General features: G+C 53.3%; 1 long non-coding RNA gene across 5 annotated transcripts; it reads right to left on the bottom strand.

The window, feature by feature from the left end:
* Window positions 1–4,074: 4,074 nt before the first annotated feature.
* Window positions 4,075–17,928, bottom strand: LOC138844587 (uncharacterized). 5 transcript variants are annotated; one of them, XR_011380519.1, is made up of 5 exons: window positions 17,488–17,928; window positions 14,900–15,014; window positions 14,460–14,562; window positions 13,148–13,412; window positions 11,324–11,731 (listed from the first exon to the last, which is right to left on the bottom strand). It is a non-coding gene; the product is annotated as an uncharacterized lncRNA (long non-coding RNA). The 5 variants fall into 5 exon arrangements; XR_011380520.1 differs by having other exon boundaries at window positions 14,939–15,014; window positions 17,488–17,926; XR_011380521.1 differs by lacking the exons at window positions 11,324–11,731; window positions 14,460–14,562 and adding an exon at window positions 4,075–6,130 and having other exon boundaries at window positions 17,488–17,924.
* Window positions 17,929–17,947: the final 19 nt, after the last annotated feature.

The raw sequence follows: 17,947 nt of genomic DNA, 5'->3' as shown, positions 1-17,947 counted from the left end.
TGCCAGGTGCAGCTGGTTCCACAGCGACCTGCCTGGGAGAAGGACTGCCCGAGCAGGTCACTGGAACTCCAGTCAGCGACCAAGCCTCAGGGTGCCACCATGGCAAAGCAGTGCCCAGGCCACTTGCGTGGAAGTGCACCTGTTTAATTCTGCTCGTCACTGTACCAGGGACCCAGGAGAGATCCACGGGGGGGGGGGGGGGTGCGCATCTATGCAGATTACTCAATGATACCTATGGTGTGAGCAAGCCAAAAATAAAGTATCAGTAAATTATTTAGCACATGCTGCTCTAAAAACAGACATGGGTGTGAAGACTTGAAGGGAATGGCAGGGTTTGTCACAAGCTCATCTGTAGCCCGGGCTCTCCCCATCATCGACAGGACAGTATCTTCCCTGAGTCTGAAATTGGGGAGGACGTTCAGGGCCAGGTGTGGGGCAGCCTGTGCTCCAGCTCCAAATAGATGGTGCTCCTGCCGCTCTCAGTCATCTGCTCTTGTCTCTGTCACGAGACTGAAGCCACACATGTTCCCTTCACCCACGTTGCCCTCACGGGCCCGTGCATCCACACTGTGTGCAGGGAGAACAGAATCTTAGAAGCATGAGGACCGGCAGGTGAACCACACGTCCACGGCTGCCCGGCTGCCCTGGATCTGGGCAGTTTATTCCTCGTGAGCCAGAGAAGGGCCTCCAACCCTCTGGCTCTGAGCCAGTAAACAAAACGTACACTGGAAAGTCACCAAGAGGATTCAACGAGAAACCATGCGTTGGTGTGCTCCGGGCGGAGTCGGGCCACAGCTGTGTTCTGACCGCTCCCTCTCCCAGGCTGGCCTGCCTGTCCTCCTGTGCTGGAAGGGCCTTTGGAGAGCCTGAGAGCCATCCGTCTCTCCTAACACGGCACTGCTGGTCACACGGTGTTGCAGGGCATTCTGGAACCCTGTGTCCCGGAAACTGCATGATTGGGTTAACTTTCATTTCATAAGAATCACTAAGCCTTCTGCCATGCCTGGGGCTGAATGAGGAGCCAAGACACACAAATGGGGCGTGGGCCTCAGCTGAGAAGGGAGAGAGCCCACTGAGACCGTGGCTGGGGGGCTGGCAGACATGAACAGGGTGCCTAGCAGGCCCCGCAGGGACATGGAAGTGTGATTCCTGGTGTGCTCTCGGGGCATGTGCACACGTGTGTGCACCTGTGTGCGTGGCGGGGCATTGGGCATGCTGTGCAGTGGGGACACCGTCAGGCCAGGTGGAGAAGGAAGGCGGGGACGGCAGGTGTCCCGTGTGGAGCATGAATGGCCGTGGGGCTGGGATGCCGAGGAGGGGGCTGGGAGTCTGGCAGAGGCCCGGGAAGCCCAGCTAGGTAATTCAGGTTTGAATGAGAGATGCGTGGAGAGGCTTTGAAGTATTCCAAGGGTAGCGTGGTCAGATCTGCTTTAACAGAAAATTGCCAGGAGAAGGTATGCCTGTGGATTTGGCTTGCTTTTTTTGGACTCATGTGACTACCAGATTCCCTCCCTTCAGTGGAAAGAGAAGTTACATCTTCAAAATCAAAGCTGTCGCAGTGCCTCGTGCTAGCTGGTGTTCTGGTTCTGTTCGGTGGCAGGAGGTGGAGAGCTGGGGGATTCTGGACTTGAACAGGAACGTTGGTTCTGAGACTGAATCATGTAACTGCAGGTTCAAATGTGTGGTTCTCATAATTGGGCGCCGCTCTTGAGGTGTTTTTTTTTTTTTTTAAACTTTCATTGGAGCCAGCATTGTGGCACAGTGGGTTAAGCAGCCCGCAGTGCCAGCATCCCATGTGAGTGTCTGTTTGAGTCCCGGCTGCTCCACTTCCAATCCAGCTCCCTGCCAATGTGCCTGGGAAAGCAATGGAAGGTGGCCCAAGTCCCTGGGTGCCTGACCCATGTGGGAGACCTGGATGAAGCTCCTGGTTCACGATTTTGGCCTGGCACAGCCCTGGTGGTCACAACCCTCTGGGGAGTGGACCAGTGAATGGAAGATCTCTCTGTCTCTCCTTCTCTTTCTGTAACTCTACCTTTCAGATAAATAAATAATTTTTTGTTAAAAAGAAAGATTTGTTTACTAGAGCCAGCACTATGGTGTAGCATATGGTCACCAGTTTGAGCCCCAGCTGCTCTACTTTCAATCCAGCTGCCTGCTAATGTGCCTGGGAAAGCAGTGGGAGATGGCCCAAGTATTTGGGCCCCTGCACCCACATGGGAGACCTGGATGGAGCTCCTCACTTCTAGCTTTGGCCTGACCCAACCCTGACTGTTGTGGTCATTTGGGGAGTGAACCAATGGATGGAAGACTTCTTTCTCTCTGCCTCTGCCTCTCCCTCTCTGTAACTCTGCCTTTCAAAATAAATAAATAAAATATTTTAAAAATTTATTTATTTGAAAGGCAGAGTTATAGAGTGAGGAAGACACACACACACACACACACACACACACATACATAGAGAGAGAGGAGAGAGGGGTGAGGGCGAGAGAGAGAGAGAGAGAGAGAGCCCTTCCAATCCTGGTTCTCTTCCCCTGACTGCGACAGCTGGGGCTGTGCCAGACTGAAGCCAGGAACTTCATCTGGGTCTCCTAAGGGGGTGACAGGGGCTCAAGTACTTGGGCCATGCTCTGCTGCTTTCTGGGTGTGCTGGTCAGGAGCTGAATCGGAAGTGGAGCAGCTGGGACTCGAACTGGTGCCAGCATGGGGTGCTTAACCTGCTACACAACAGCAGCCCCAAATCTTGAGCCTTTTACCAAATCTGGAGACGGTGACCATCACTTGGCACACAAATTCTGAGACCTTTCCCAGGTGTGGGCGTACACAGTGCTGCCACCCAACTGTCAAGTTCACCCCAGGGAGGGGCCGAAAGCCTCACTGCCAAGGTGCGCCAGACCTGGCCTTCTCCACAGCTGTCAGCGTCTCACTTCAAAAGAACACAGTTCACGTAATTTTAAAACACGCTGATAGTACTAAGTCTATGCGCACGCCCTGCAGGCCAAGGCCCTCGCTTCTGGGAGCTCCCTAACGTTTGTGCATGTTTTAATCCCGCTCCCTTCTTTGGATCAAATCTGCGGTCAGAGTTTTGAGTCTCAAGGGCAGTCTGCCCTGTACTGCACGACCTGTTCTGTAACCCAAACGCCACTCAACCTCGTGCAGTAAAACCCACTCGGCCCAGCAACAGTCAAGATTTGGAAAGCAGAGTTGGAACGCGGATTAAGAGGAAGGCTCAGACTTCGTGTGTTGCAATCCTCGCTGCCTGGTTCAGCGGGAGGCTTTGCTAACAGGACATTTGTCTTGGCAGATGAAGTGTCACATTCTGAGCAGGTGATAAGTAGCAGAGCTCAAAGCAAGCATTTGGAAAGGCAAGTCAGAGACAATGACAAGCTGGAATGTGGGACTGTCAGCACAGCAGAGCGAGGCCCCTGCCGTCATTCTGAAGGCCGCTCTCCGCGTGGAGACCCTGCCGACGTCCCACGGGTTCCAGGCTCACTTCTTTTCTTTTAAATTTATTTTTATTTATTTGAAAGACAGAGTTACAGAGAGATCCGGAGAGACAGACAGAGAGGTCTTCCATCCGTTGGTTTACTCCCCAGATGGCCCCAACGACCAGAGCTATGCTGATCCGAAGCCAGGAGTCAGGAGCCTCCTCCCGGTCTCCCACATGGGTGCAGGAGCCCAAGGACTTGGGCCATCTTCTGCTGCTTTCCCAGACCATAGCAGAGAGCTGGATCGGAAGAGGAGCAGCCAGGACACGAAGTGGTGCCCATACGGGATGCCGGTGCTTCAGTCCAGGGCGTTAACCCGCCCGGGCTCACTTCTACAATCAGGCTCATTGTCAATATGTGTGTGTGTGCACCCGTGTAGGTGTGCTCACTCTCAGTGTGTGTGTACCTGTGTGGCTGTGCTCACTCAGTGTGCGTGTACCCACACAGGTGTGCTCACTCAGTGTGTGCATGTATGCACACAGGTTTAACCACTCAGTGTGTTTTCACTTGTGCAGGTGTGCTCACTGTGTGTGTGTGGTCTCATGTAGCTTTTTTGCCACTGAAGACTTAAAGTAGAAAATCATGAGGCAAGGTTGTATTTAAACCAAAAAGAGAGATGGAGACGTTCGAGGGAAAAACAAAAAATAGTTAAGCGGGTTTCCAGATGGGAGGCCAGCTACACAGTGTCTGTCCCAACCCAAGTCCTCCAGCCAAGGCAGAATCAGCTGGACACCACACACCTCTCAGGTCTGTAGGTCAGGGCGGACGTGAGTTAACAGAGGGTCTCTTCCGGCTAATGTGACGGACACCCATCACATCCAAGTGTAGCGTAAAAGCAGAAAGAAAACAAAACTGAAATCTCTTCCTAAGCTTCGGCAAGTTTTCACAAATCGAGTCACAGATGTCACCACTTCAAGACACTCTCCTGACCCTTCTTGGCCGACAAGGACCTGCGTTCAAGCCGTGGTGGCATCTGCAAAGCACTTGCTCTGTGTGAAGGGAAACAGACGCGAGGACAAAGCAGCAGTGGCGGTGGGAGGTGAGGGGCTGACTTCCGGCCTGCATCTTCCCAAGGCTGAGTTCCAAAGGTCTCGGATTAGAACCATGCTTAACTGCAGGAGAGCTCCCAAATAAAAGTGGGGCCTGGCTTTCTCTCCCTGTAAGTTGGTGACTAACTTGACCTCTCCCAGGAAATCAGCAGTGGGCTTCGAGGAGGTGTGTTCTTGAGTTGCCCTGGGAGGTGTGCGGGACTAGCCAGGCACAGAGGCAGCAAGAACACACTCCGGGCAGAGACCATGGTACCAGCAGGAGCCGGCTAGGCTGGAGCCAGACGGCGTGCTCGGGACACGGGAAGCTGCAGCCAGGAGGCAGAGGAAGATGGAGATGGCAGAGGAAGGCACGGGAAGTGACCTCCAGGTGGTCAGCCCAGCAGGGGACTGTTACTGATGGAGGGGACCTGGGGCGAGGATCGGGAGGGCAGCTGACCAAGCTGGGCATCTGTGGGCTTTGCACTGCTTCTGTGCATCGACTTTCTCCTAAGTACCTGGCCCTCCTCACACCCCCAGTTCACCTGGTGTAGGTGTAGCTGAAGTCTTCATTGTCTCTGCAGTGGACACTGACCCAGTCTGTCTAATCAGAGCATTTCACCTCCCAGGCCAGCAGGAACAACTCCAAAGTTTTCGCATAGATTTGCATATGGATCCTATTACAATGGTGAGAAGCTATGTTTGCATGCAATTCATGTAAAATTAGGAAATTGCCCAAAGGACAGGAAGATACACATTATGGAGGAGCTGGAACACCCTCTGTGGCTGCCGCAGTGTGCCATGGCACCTCCACTAGTGAATCAGGAATGGACATGTGATCAAAGCTGAGCCAATGGGAGGTTGCCCCGAGACTTTCAATGAAAGTATTGGCTTACAGGCTCGTTCCACTGGGATGGAATGGGGGCCTCACGCTCTTGAGGGCCACCTTACTACCATGGGGGAGGAGCTGTGTGAGAGAGTCCTAGGGAGGGAGGTGGGAGGTGAAGAGGGTGTGGGTAGACACAGTTCCTAATGGCATCACTGGATCTCCTGGAACCAGACTTGCCCAGACTTAAATTTTCCTTTTCCTTTTTCTCTTGAGCTCATGAACCAAAGGTCTCAGTGAATACAAAAGTACTGATTGGACACATAAAGCTACTGGGCGTCACCTGGGCGGTTGGAAGAAATTAGAACGAGCATCTTGGACACCCTGCCAAGGGTCCTGAGCGCTGAGAGGATGTGGGTGTCACTCACGCGGCTGCAGCAGTAACAATAGCATCCGACAAGTCCTGCACTTTTCCCTTGGTGCCAGTTCTGCTCCAAGGGGCTCTCTCTAGTCTCTCGCTACACCTCACACCCCCGTGCTACTGTTATTCGCAGTTTATAAACAGGACACTGCAGGACACACGGGGGTTAGTATGGTGATTTGCTGTGCGGCCCAGACTCCAGGGTGGTCCCAATGACGCCTACTTCCCCGTATTCGTCTTCTTATTTGTCCTCTCCTCCTAGTGTGAGCTGACTCAGCGACTCCTTGTGATGAGCAGAAGGGCAGAGGCATCCGTGTGGGCGTCGGAGACTAGGTCACAGGTGCAGTGGCTCCACTCTCTGTCCCCGCTCACTCTGCAGAGAACCGCATAGTGATCAGTCCTCATCAGTCCTCATGCGATGCACGTGAGCTGAGACTGAAGTCTCCAGCCAGCCTCCCAGGAAGGAGCTTGGGAGGGGACGGTTCAGCCCTGTTGAGTCTCCTGGGGCTACAAATCCTACCAGCTCATCAGAGTCCCTGATCCAGAACCACCCCACCAAGCCCCTGGTGACTTCTGATCTCAGAAATCGTGTGACATAAGGTTTGGTAAATTTGCCAGCAGCTAGTACACGGCAGTAGTAATGCAGAGTTTGGTGCCAACAGTGGGATGATGATGTTAAGGCAGTAAAGCCCCAAAACGTTGTGATTTCCTTGGACTTGGAACCAGGAGGTGAGTAGGAGCTGGGAAAACTGTCAGGGTGTTTTTTGTTTTTGGTGTTGTTTTTTTTTTTTTTTTTTTTTTTTTTTTTTTTTTTTTTTTTTTGACAGGCAGAGTGGACAGTGAGAGAGATAGACAGAGAGAAAGGTCTTCCTTCCATTGGTTCACCCCCCAGATGGCCACTACGACCGGCGTACTGCGCCGATCCAAAGCCAGGAGCCAGGTGCTTCCTCCTGGTCTCCCATGCGGGTGCAGGGCCCAAGCACTTGGGCCATCCTCCACTGCACTCCCGGGCCACAGCAGAGAGCTGGACAGGAAGAGGAGCAACCGGGACAGAATCTGGCGCACCCACCGGGACTAGAACCTGGGGTGCTGGCGCCACAGGCAGAGGATTAGCCAAGTGAGCTGCGGCGCCGGCCAGCTGTCAGGGTTTTTAAGAGTGTGTTTGTGAAAGCTGAAAGTGCTTTGAACACACTTTGTGTCTATAGAATTATGGACTTTTGTAGAATTACGGACTTCAAGGAGGCAGCCAGTGAGGGTTTAAAGGGAAGAGGGAACAAGTGCGTTGGGAAATGGGTAAAAGGATTCTTGCTGTGCACTAGAGAGGGTTCAGGGACACCGCTGCCCACCGTGATGTGGGTGACAGAGAATGCACCTGCTGACCTGGGTGATGGAGTCACGGAGGTTTCCCGGCTCTGCTTCCTTCCTTGTTTTTGTTTTTGTTTTTGTTTTTCAAAAAACCCCTTCCCTCACAGCAGCCAGACAACCTCCAGAAGCCTCAGGGCCCCCTTCTACCCCCGCTGCACCCCAGGGAAATCAGCGTCTCCTGATCCCAGTGCATGCATCAGAGTCTCAGGGCCACCGTGGACTCAGCGTCAATCACACGTCCACTTCTGAAGGGCCCCTGCTTTGTTTTGGCTGCTGATAGCCAAATCCAAGAAAGTAGGGGAAATTAATGGAAAGATTGCTAAGTCAAAAGGAGCGAAGTTTGAGGATTTCTCAGCTCACTAGATGGCAAATGGCAAATTATGTTAACATTCAGGAACGACTTCCTGGAAAAGCAGGAGCCCAGGTGTGGATAGGGACAGCTGGTCTGAAGACAAAGCCAAGGCATCTGTGTAAATCCTTCGCTGTGACTCAGGAGCTTACAGTGCTGCTCAGTAAAACAGGAAGTCCTCTCAGACAAGAAGGGTGTGATCAGTGGACCCTCCTGCTAAACAAGGCGGCATCCAGCCAACTCCAGGGTGCTGTGTCCAGCAGCCACACTAAAGCAGAGAAGTGCTTCTGTCGGACAGACGTGTACATGTGGCTATTTTTTTAAAGATTTATTTTGCTTATTTCAAAGAGGGTTACAGGGGCTGGCTCTGTGGCATAGCAGGTAAAGCTGTCACCTGCAGTGCCAGCATCCCATATGAGTGCCAGTTCGAGTCCCAGCTGTTCCACTTCCGATCCAGCTCTCTGTGATGGCCTAGGAAAGCAGTAGAAGATGGCCCAAGTGCTTGGGCTCCTGTACCTGTGTGGGAGGCCAGGAAGAAGCTTCTGGCTCCTGGCTTCAGAATGGCCTAGCTCTGGCCATTGTGGCCATTTGGGGAGTAAACCAGCAGATGGAAGACCTCTCTCTTTCTCTCTCTGCCTCTCTGTAATTCTGCCTTTCAAATAAATAGATAAATAAATAAATAAAATCTTAAAAAAAAAGAGAGTTACAGAGAGAGGTAGAGACAGAGAGATATAGTTCATCTACTGGTTCACTCCCCAAATGGCTGCAACAGCCAGAGCTGAGCTGATCTGAAGCCAGGAGCCAGGAGCTTCATCTGGGTCTCCCATGCAGGTGCAGGGACCTAAGGCCTTGGGCCATCTTCCACTGCTTTCCCAGGCCATAGTGGGGAGCTGGATTGGAAGTGGAGTGGCCTGGACTTGAACAGCTGCCCATATGGGATACCAGCACTGCAGGCGGAGGCCTTCACTGGCTGCATCACCGTGCTGGTCCCTACATGTGGCTTTAATCGAATGGTGTGGATGACTAGCAAGATTCACAGGAGACACACTAGAAACTTAAAATGATTGTATCAGCAGAGGCATCAGCACCTTGGGCTGAGAGAGGCTGGGATGGTATAAAATTAGAGGGCATTTTGGCCGCTGCCGCAGGTCACTAGGCTAATCCTCCGCCTTGCGGTGCCGGCACACCGGGTTCTAGTCCTGGTTGGGGCGCCGGATTCTGTCCCGGTTGCCCCTCTTCCAGGCCAGCTCTCTGCTGTGGCCAGGGAAGGCAGTGGAGGATGGCCCAGGTGCTTGGGCCCTGCACCCCATGGGAGACCAGGAGAAGCACCTGGCTCCTGCCATCGGATCAGCACGATGTGCTGGCCACAGCATGCCGGCCGCGGCGGCCATTGGAGGGTGAACCAACAGCAAAAGGAAGACCTTTCTCTCTCTCTCTGTCTCTCTCTCTCACTGTCCACTCTGCCTGTCAAAAAAAAAAAAAAAATCAGAGGGCATTTGGACACCAGAAAGGCGCAGGTTGAGATAACCACCCCCCTTCAAACACAAGCTCCTTCCACTGAAATGCAAACACGACTCAGGGGAGGAACCAAATGCTCTGCGAATCACTCTGGGGCCGAAGCAGGACCGAGGCCTGACCCTCGGGCGTCTGACCGGGGCCTGCTGATGTTTCTCAGGACGGACTTGAGGTCCATGCGGGCCAGTGACGCCGCTGTCCTCTCGCTGCCTCCTTGAACAGGAAGGCCTGCAGTAGCTGTGCTCAGCACTGCATGCTCTCGGGGCTGGGGGGCATGGACAGGCAGACGGCTCACGGCACACTTCGCCTGAGGACACTCGATCACAGCCCGATCCCATCTAGATCCTGCGATTCTGGACCCAGCTGAGATTTCTGAGGGCCATGGGAGAGGCTGTGGCATGGGAAGAACATGGATTGATCAGGGCAGAGAGACTGTTAGAGCCAGGCTCCAGCACGGCCCCCAGGGCTCCCAGCCCTGAAATCCAGTCTTGTGTGTAAGATTTCCGGACTGAGTGCCTGGCTTTAATGACGGGAATAAATCACAAGTGTCGGCACACGACTCAAAAGCCTAGGCCGTCGGGTAGGGCTGCTTCTGCTCTCTCATCCTCTCCGGTCACTCGGTCTAGGAGAAACACCCAGTGAGTGGTCCTGAAAAGGAGCCCCGACAGAAGGAACTGAAGCCCCGACCACCAGCCAGGCAAGCGACCTTGGAGAGGCGTCCTCCAGCCCCAGTGCAGAGTCTGAGGTCTGAGCTGACAGCTCCCCTCAGCCTCACGGGAGACCACGGGCCAGAGACACCCCTCGCCGGGGACCGACTGGACAGGCATACAGGAACACTGGGAGATCACAGCACTGTCCCACTGCTGGGTTGTGGGGAGGCTACACGTCTGCCCCACCCTCGAGTTGTACTTTACAACTGGTGCATCTATTGTCTGTATATTTTATCTTATCAAAGTTGGCTCCAAGAGAAGAGGGCGGGTGATGTGGAGGTGGAAATCAGAAGGCTAAAACGTGCGATGGTGAAGGCGAGAGGTATGGGATGTGTGTTAAGGATGCGCCTGGGTCATCGGTTTTTATTTTCTTAGAGTAAGAGAGACGTGGAAAGACTGTAAGCAGAGGATGAGGACCAGAGAAGTAAGACAGAACGTTAATATTATAAAATAAATTCTAGAGGAGACTAAAATAATGGCCGTGCAGTGAAGTCCTTCCTGGAGAACACGGCTCAGGAGATTCCGGGCACTGGGGAGCTCCAGTGTCTCAGTGAAGTGGGTGGGTGGGGGTCGTGTTTACACGCCAAGGCCAAGGGTCAGACTGTGAGCAGGGGCTCGGCTTGGGTGCAGGTAGAGATCAGCGCAGCTCTGTGTGGGTTGATACTGGAAGACAGTGGCTTCGGGGTTCTCTGCATGGGAGTTTTGTGTGATTTGTGAGTGTTGGGGAGTCACAGAAGTTACCTGGCAGGGGCCACAGGTAGATCCCTCTGCTGCATAGACGGGGGCTGGGTAGGGGTACCAGGGACCAGGAGAGCAGCCAGACTCCTGCAGTCAGTAGGAAAGGGCAGGACAGGGAAGCTTGGCCTTGGGCTTTGGCAGAAGGAAAGTAGAAACCTGGAACTGAGAGGAAGGGAGGCAGAAGGGGAGGGAGAGAGACCTCACTTTGGAGCTGAGCTGTGGTTCCGCGGACCTCCTGTGCACAGAGCGGCTTGCAGGCAGGACAGGGCCGCAGGCTGACCCCTCACGGGGAGTGACTTGTGTGCCTACGAGCTGAGACTCAGGAAGTATCTATTCTGTTTTCTAGACGAAGGGGTCAAGACTTTGAAGGGGGTGACAGTGTGGATGGATGAGTCAGGCTGTGATTACAAAATACGATAGAGGGGGGTGGTGTGAACAACATACGCTGCCCCTCAGTTCCAGAGGTGGGCGGCTGGGACCCAGGTGCTGGCCACAGGCTCCGCTCCTGGTGGGGAGCCCCTTCCTGGCCTGCACACGGCCTCCTCTTTGCCTCCCTCCTCTGGCAGAGAGAGGCAGCTCCCGGGTCTCTTCCCATCATGGGGCCTGCAGCTCATCTCGGCCGAATCGCTGAGGCCCCAACTCCCAGCGCCATCACCTTGGGGATTTAGGCTCCATGCGCGTGGCGGGGACACGGACATTCAGTCCCTGAGGTCGGGCGATTTGTAAATGACGCTTCCGGATCAAGATCTGTCCTGTTCTTTGTGGAAGGTGAAGGGACTGGGTTGAGGCGTGGCTTCTCAAACTGCATCTTAGTGCAAGATGATAAACTGGTGAGTTTTCCCAGGGCAGTTGGTTTCATGGTCAAATAACTGAAAAACAGAGGACTAGACAAAGCTGATTTTTTTTAATTCAAAGCTGCCAGGAGCTGTAATGTGTAACACTACCGCGCACAGCGAATCCTCGGAGGACAGCGCTGCGCAACCGAGCCTTTGCTGAGGCGGAGTTGCAGGCATTCACACTCCAAGGGAAGCCCTTCACCAAAAGCTGGGCGAGGCTGTGCAGAAGCCGCAGAGACCGGTGAGCGTCGGGAGCAAGTAATGATTCCTCTCCTTTAACAGGAGAAGCCCCAAGTAGTTTTGAAAAAAAAAATTGTATTACAGATGGAAACAAATTTGAAAGCAATTTTGCCCAAGAAAACGCGCGCTGAGGCCTTGCGAGGGCTGCTGGAGTCCTTTTGCATTGAGCAGTGTTCACAGCTCGTGAAGCTCGGTCCTGCTCCAACTCCAGCTTCAGAAACCTGCCATTATGAATAATTGGGCATAATTACGAGAGCAGCTGAATAAACTGGAAAAGGCTGGGCACGAGGAGAAAGCGCGAGGCGGAACCGGGCCGCACTGGAGCCAGCCAGCACCGCTCCCTGGGGGTGGAGTCACAGTTCCCTCCTTCTCCCCTTGGGACCTGCATTTAAAGCAAATGCTGAGCCAATCCTCACCAAATCAAGATAATGATACCCCCAAAATGTGATTCTGCGTTCCCTGTTTTTGTTTTTTCCCCCAGTTATTGGGGGGCATCTCTGGACACTTCCATGGCCCTGACCTAAGAACTCTTGACTGCAGACTGAGAAAGATGGCAGTAACTTTGAGGCTAGGCTAGGGGAGTCCTTTAATCCCGAGGCTTCTATGATGCCCTCCCTTCCATGGACCAAGCAGCCTCCAGTCCTTCTACCTTTGGAAACACAATGGCTCCAGAAGGTTAACTTGGTCCCAAGGGCGGCCTTCAAGCAAACCTGTGCGGGAAGAGTCATCACAGAGAATAGCAAGGGTCTCAGAAGGTCAATAGTTGTTCTATCAATAAGCAGGACATCTGGCATATATTAATTAAAGGCCAGGAGGCCTCTTGGGGCAGGAGATGGGTGGCTGCCACATCTACCAGGGAAGTTAATCCATGGCAATTGACACGTGTTGCAAATTCTCTGTCACAGTTGTAGCAGGTGCACGCTTCAAAGCATTCCTTTAATCTCACTTTTTCTGCAAATCACATTACTCCCTGACTTTCTGTCTTATTGTTGCTAAATGGGAAGAGGCAGTACCGTCAGCAGAGCACTTATGTTGTGCCTGACGGCACGCTGAGGGCTATGACATAGGCTGCACATGGAAGTGAACCTTTCACAGGACCAAGCCCAGCCCTGACTGCTTCGAAAGCCCTGGCTTTTCTGTTTCAGACGAGAGGAACTTAAATGAGGGGAGGTGGGCACTGCGATGCCTTCGCAGCAGGGACAGAGGTCAGCACAACCGCTTTGGAGAGTTATTTGCAGTGAATGTGCATCAAGATCTCTCAAAATGTTAATGCCATCTGAGGCAGCCGTAATGTGAAAAGCCACTTGTTACACATTTACCTGGAAGTTAGCATGAGACTGCTTCTTTGTTTACCTTTTGCCTGCAGTTTCTGAAGTGTGTATAGGAAGTAGGCTGACATGGATCATTTGCTTAGACAGCTTTTTAGGCCACTGGACACCCAGGGTTCCAAGTAGAACAGAAGGGGAGAGTGGGGAAGAGCGGAGAGGGGAGCCCAGTTGAGGAAGACCTAGTGGGGGTGCTATTCTAATTGGATTTAGCAACTTTCCCCTAGTATTCAGCTCTTGGGAGGTAAGCTGTGCCAGTCGGTAGCTATGGGATTTGGAACAAGTTAGTTCATCGCTCTAAGGCTGAGTTACCTGTCAGACAGGGACGACAGTGATGGCCAGTGCAGTGGCGAGGAATACACGAGGTCAGGCAAGCACAAGAGGTCGAGTGCAGGAATTACGGCTCCAGGCACAGGCTGACGTCCGAAAGAACTTCCGCACAGAGGCTCTCTATCAGCCGCCGTCAGCTTGACCTTCACTGTCCAGTGCACTGGCCGCCGGCCACACAGGGCTTTGGAGAGCTCGCACTGTGGCTGGTCTGAGCTGCGTCATAGTCTAAAATGCACACTGCATGATTCTGAAGATTCAGTACAATTAATAGAACACAAAATACCTCATTAATACACTTTTATATGAATTACATGTTTAAATTATAATATTTTGCCAAGTTAAGTATTATTAAAATTAATTTCACCTGTTTCTTTTTAGAAAAGATTTATTCCTTTATTTGAAAGGCACAGTTAGAGAGAGAGAGAGAGAGACAGACAGACAGACAGACAAAGAGGGAGAGGGAGAAGGAGAGGGAGAGGGAGAGGGAGAGGGAGAGGGAGAGGGAGAGGGAGAGGGAGAGGGAGAGGGAGAGAGATCAATCTACCATCCACTGGATCATTCCCCAGGTGGCCACAACGTCCGGGGCCAGGCCAGGCTGGCAGGGGTCAAACTTGGCCGTCTTCCGTTACTTTCCCAGGCACATTAGCAGGGATACTGGATGGGCAGTGGAGCAGCTGGGACTCAAACCACTGCTAATGCATTCTGTAAGGGGGCAGATGACGGCTCAAGTGCTTGGGCCCCTGCCATCGATGGAGCTCCTGGCTCCTGGCTTCAGCCTGGCCCAGCCCTGGCTGTTGCAGGCATTTGGAATGTGAACCAGTGGATGGAAGATTTCTCTCTGTTTCTCAGAAATGAAGAATAAACATTTAAAAATTGAAAAGCATTTATATGGACAGAGTTGGGCTTGGCACTGAGGAAGGAAGGTTCCCCCTAGTCCTTGAGAAGTGAAAATTGAACTCTGGACTGTGAAATCACCCACCTGGAGCCAGGTTTCTCTTGGAACCTCACTCCCCACTGAAACCCAGCCTCCTCGTGCCGCACCGAGTGGATCCTTCCAAGGTGAGGCCCTGACCTAAGCACTGCTGCTGCCTGGCATCCTCTGAGGGCTCCTGCTGGCTTTCCAGAGCGCAAGCCCCCTCCCCCTCCCGTCTCTTCTGTGTGCGCGTTTCCACACCTCTGCATCTTGCCTTTTTCTTAGCTTTCCTGGGAAAGTCCTCCACTGCCTGAGCCCACACATCCAGCCTCCGCACTGCCCCACGGCCTCTACCTGCCTGTCTTCTAGGGCCCCACTCACCCGTGGCGTCTTCCGTGAACTTTCACCTTGCCTTTGTCTCCTCAAAGACAAGTTTGCTTTTTTGCAGCCTTGCGTCCTGTCTCCCTCACTCAAGGGTAAGTTCCTTAAGGACAGGGAGCTTGCTCTGGCCCTACAACCCCAGGCCCAGCCCTACAACCCCAGGCCCGGCCCTACAACCCCAGGCCCAGCCCTACAACCCCAGGCCCGGCCCTACAACCCCAGGCCCAGCCCTACTGCCTGAACGCAGTAGCTGAGTACCTGCTCCCAGCTCACCTAAGAAGCCGGTCAGGGAGCTGACCAGGGATCACTGGCTCCTTGGTGCTACAGCAGAACTCCGAGGCTGCAAGGGACGGGAACCCCCCCCCCCCCCAGCTTTCTGGGTCTCCATGACTGCAAAGTTGCCATGTGAGCTTCAGGTGCCACCAGAGTCAGCAGCCCACCTGGGACTCCAAGACACTGTTTTTCTTCATCTCGTTTACCTCTTATAAGAGGTTCTTTCCTCGTGGTGAAAAGATGGTGGACAAGTGAATTCTTCCAGGTTCCAGGTGAAGATTCCTGCCAGAGAAAGGTGGCATCTATTCCTGTTTCCTCCGTTGGCTTTTTTGGGGTTATGTGTCCAACCCTGAACTAATAATCTCTGCTGCTGGGGGCCAGCACCGTGGTGCAGTAGGTTAAGCCTCCACCTGTGGTGCTGGCATCCCGTGTGGGCAGTGGTTTGAGTCCTGGCTGCTCTATTTTGGATCCAGCTCCCTGCTAATGGCCTGGGAAAGCAGTGGAAGAAGACCCAAGTGCTTGGGCCCCTGCACCCACGTGGGAGACCTGGAAGAAGCTCCTGGATCCTGACTTTGGATCAGCTCAGCTTTGACTGTTGTGGTCATTTGGAGAGTGAACCAGTGGATGGAAAAACCTCTCTCTATGTCTCTTCCTCTCACTGTCTGTAACTCTGCCTCTCAAATAAATAAATCTTAAAAACAAAACAAAACAAAAAAAGCAAAAACCATCCCCACTGCTGGTGGACAGGCGCAGTGCATGGCTCGGGCCGGGACTGCACACCCAGGTCAGGGACTTGGGGCCGTGGTGGGGTTGGGTTCACAGGAAGCAAGAGGCTGAAAGGGGCAGGTCCCCCAAAGCCACATCAGAGGCCACAGAAGCTGATACTGTCCACTGCTGTGGAAGCAGAGCCTGCAGATAAGTTTGGTCCCATGCTTCTTTGCACAAAAGTGGATTTTAAAAATCATTGATTTCTTCAAAAGGCTGAGTTAGAGAGAGGGAGAGACAGAGAGAGAGGGGTCTTCCATCTGGTGGTTCACTCCTTAGATGGCCACAATGCCAGGAATGGGCAAGGCTTAAGCCAGGAGCCAGAAGCCCCATCCAGCTCTCCCAGATGGGTGTAGGGGCCCAAGCACTTGGGCCATCCTTTGCTGGTTGTCACAGGCCACCAGCAGGGAGCCGTATTGGAAGTGGAGCAGCTGGGACTTGAACTGGTGCCTGGATGGGATGCCAGAGTTACAGGTGGCAGCTTAACCTGCTACACCTCAACATCGAATCATGGGTCTTGGGAAAAATTCATGTTCTTTCCACTGTTTGCTAGGGACTCTCTGAAAATGAGGTTTATCCTTGTTATAGCTTTAGGTATGATGAACTGTGTAGATCAGTTACAGAGATACACGTCAACTGGAGAGACACAAAATCCTACAGTTGCATGATAAGACCCTGGCTTCCTTCCTGGCTTGTTAACTTTGTCAGGGGAAGTAAGAAAACAGCTAGCCTGACATCTCTGTGGAATGGGGCACACAGTATAGAGATTTTGGGGACCCCTTGAAAGGACAATCTTTACTGTCAGGGACATTGGGTTTGAAGCCACCTCTTCATAGTAGCTCTTTCTGAACAAATTCATTCATGCAAAACTTTTACTGGATCCAGGAACTACTCCAGGTGCAGGAGAGAGGGTAAACCAACAGACTGCAGGCGGCTTACATTCTGGTGGGGGAGACAGACAGCAGCACACTGGGGAGGGGGCGGGGAGACAGACAGCAACACACTGCAGAGGGGGCCAGGTGAGAGTGGGTTGCTTAGCGCAGCCAAGGAAGCTTCTCTGGGGAGGAGCATTTGAGTCAGCAGACGACTACTGAGCACCTCCCAAGGGGACAGAGGGCTCAGTCTGTGGAACCTGGAGAAGGGCCTGGCTGCTCCAAGTGGCGGCTCAGATCGCAGCGTCAGCATCACCTGGGAGCTTCTGGGAACATCCCAGCTGGATGCCAGCAGACTTTAGGGTCAGGATTCACACTTAGCAAAGTGCCCCGGCAGGCCCCACAAATCAGGGACTTGTAGTGGGCAACTCGGATCACAGTTTCTTAAATGACAGTTATTTGTGTTTTTGCATTTTTTTTTGGTTGCCAAATCCTGTATCAGTACTTTTTTTAAGGTTTATTGATTTATATATTTTAAAGGTAAAGTTGCTGAGAGAGACAAAGAGACAGACAGAGACAGACAGAGAGGGAGAGAGAGATCTTTCATCTGGTTCACCCCACAAATGGCCGCAACTGCCAGGGCTGGGCTTGGCCAGAGCCAGGATCCAGGAGCTTCACCTGGTCTCCTGTATGGGGGCAAGGCTTCAAGCAATTGGGTCATCTTCTGCTTTCCCAGGCCATAGGGGAGAGCTGGATTGGAAGAGGAGCAGCAGGGGCTTGAACCGGCATCTGTATGGGATGCTGGCATGGCAGGAGTCAGCTTTACCCGCCATCACACAGGACCAGCCCCAAGGCTGCTCCACTTCTGACCCAGCTCCCTGCTAATGCGCCTGGGAAAACAGCAGAAGATGGCTCAAGTCCTCACATGGGAGACCTGGAAGAAGCGCCTGGCTCCTGGCTTTGGCCTGGCTCAGCCCCAGCTGTTGTGGTCATTTGGGAGTGAACCAGGAGGACCTCTCTCGGTAACTCTGACTTTCAAATAAGTCAATAAATGTTCAGGAAATGAAATAGGTAATAAATAAAAATCCATTTTTTTAAAAACTATGCAGGTTCCTGACCTGCAGTGGCGGACGCAGGTGAGAACAAACGCAAGCCGTGAAGCAGAGCAGTGTCCTCACGTCCCTGCCAACCCGGCCTCGGGGCTGCCACTGGTGCGTGGCGCTCGTGCGGCTCCAGAAGCCGCCAGGGGCTTTCCGAGGGCCTCGACTGTGCGGCCACCACGTAGTCAGAGTTCTCGGACCACCCTGTCGCCGTCCGTCCGTCCACACCAGACGGCCAGCCAGAAGCGGCTCTCCTCCAGGCTGGACGCAGAGGACACCTCACTCCCTGACTTCAAGTGGGGGACATGAAAAGCAAGTCCTTGCAGGGCGTGCGGTCAGTGCTGCGGCCCAGGTGACCATCGGGCACACGGAGGGACGGCGGCGGCCAGGCCACCCGGCTTTGATCACCCCGCAGCCGCGCTGAGCTAGGTCAGCCTCGATCTTCCTTAGCAACGCGAGCGCCCCGCCCCGGAGACTT

This window comes from Oryctolagus cuniculus, chromosome 12 (genome assembly GCF_964237555.1).
Source record: "Oryctolagus cuniculus chromosome 12, mOryCun1.1, whole genome shotgun sequence".
Taxonomy (NCBI): domain Eukaryota; kingdom Metazoa; phylum Chordata; class Mammalia; order Lagomorpha; family Leporidae; genus Oryctolagus; species Oryctolagus cuniculus.
The sequence above is the reverse complement of the archived record's forward strand: the minus strand, read 5'-3'. Positions and strand labels throughout refer to the sequence as shown.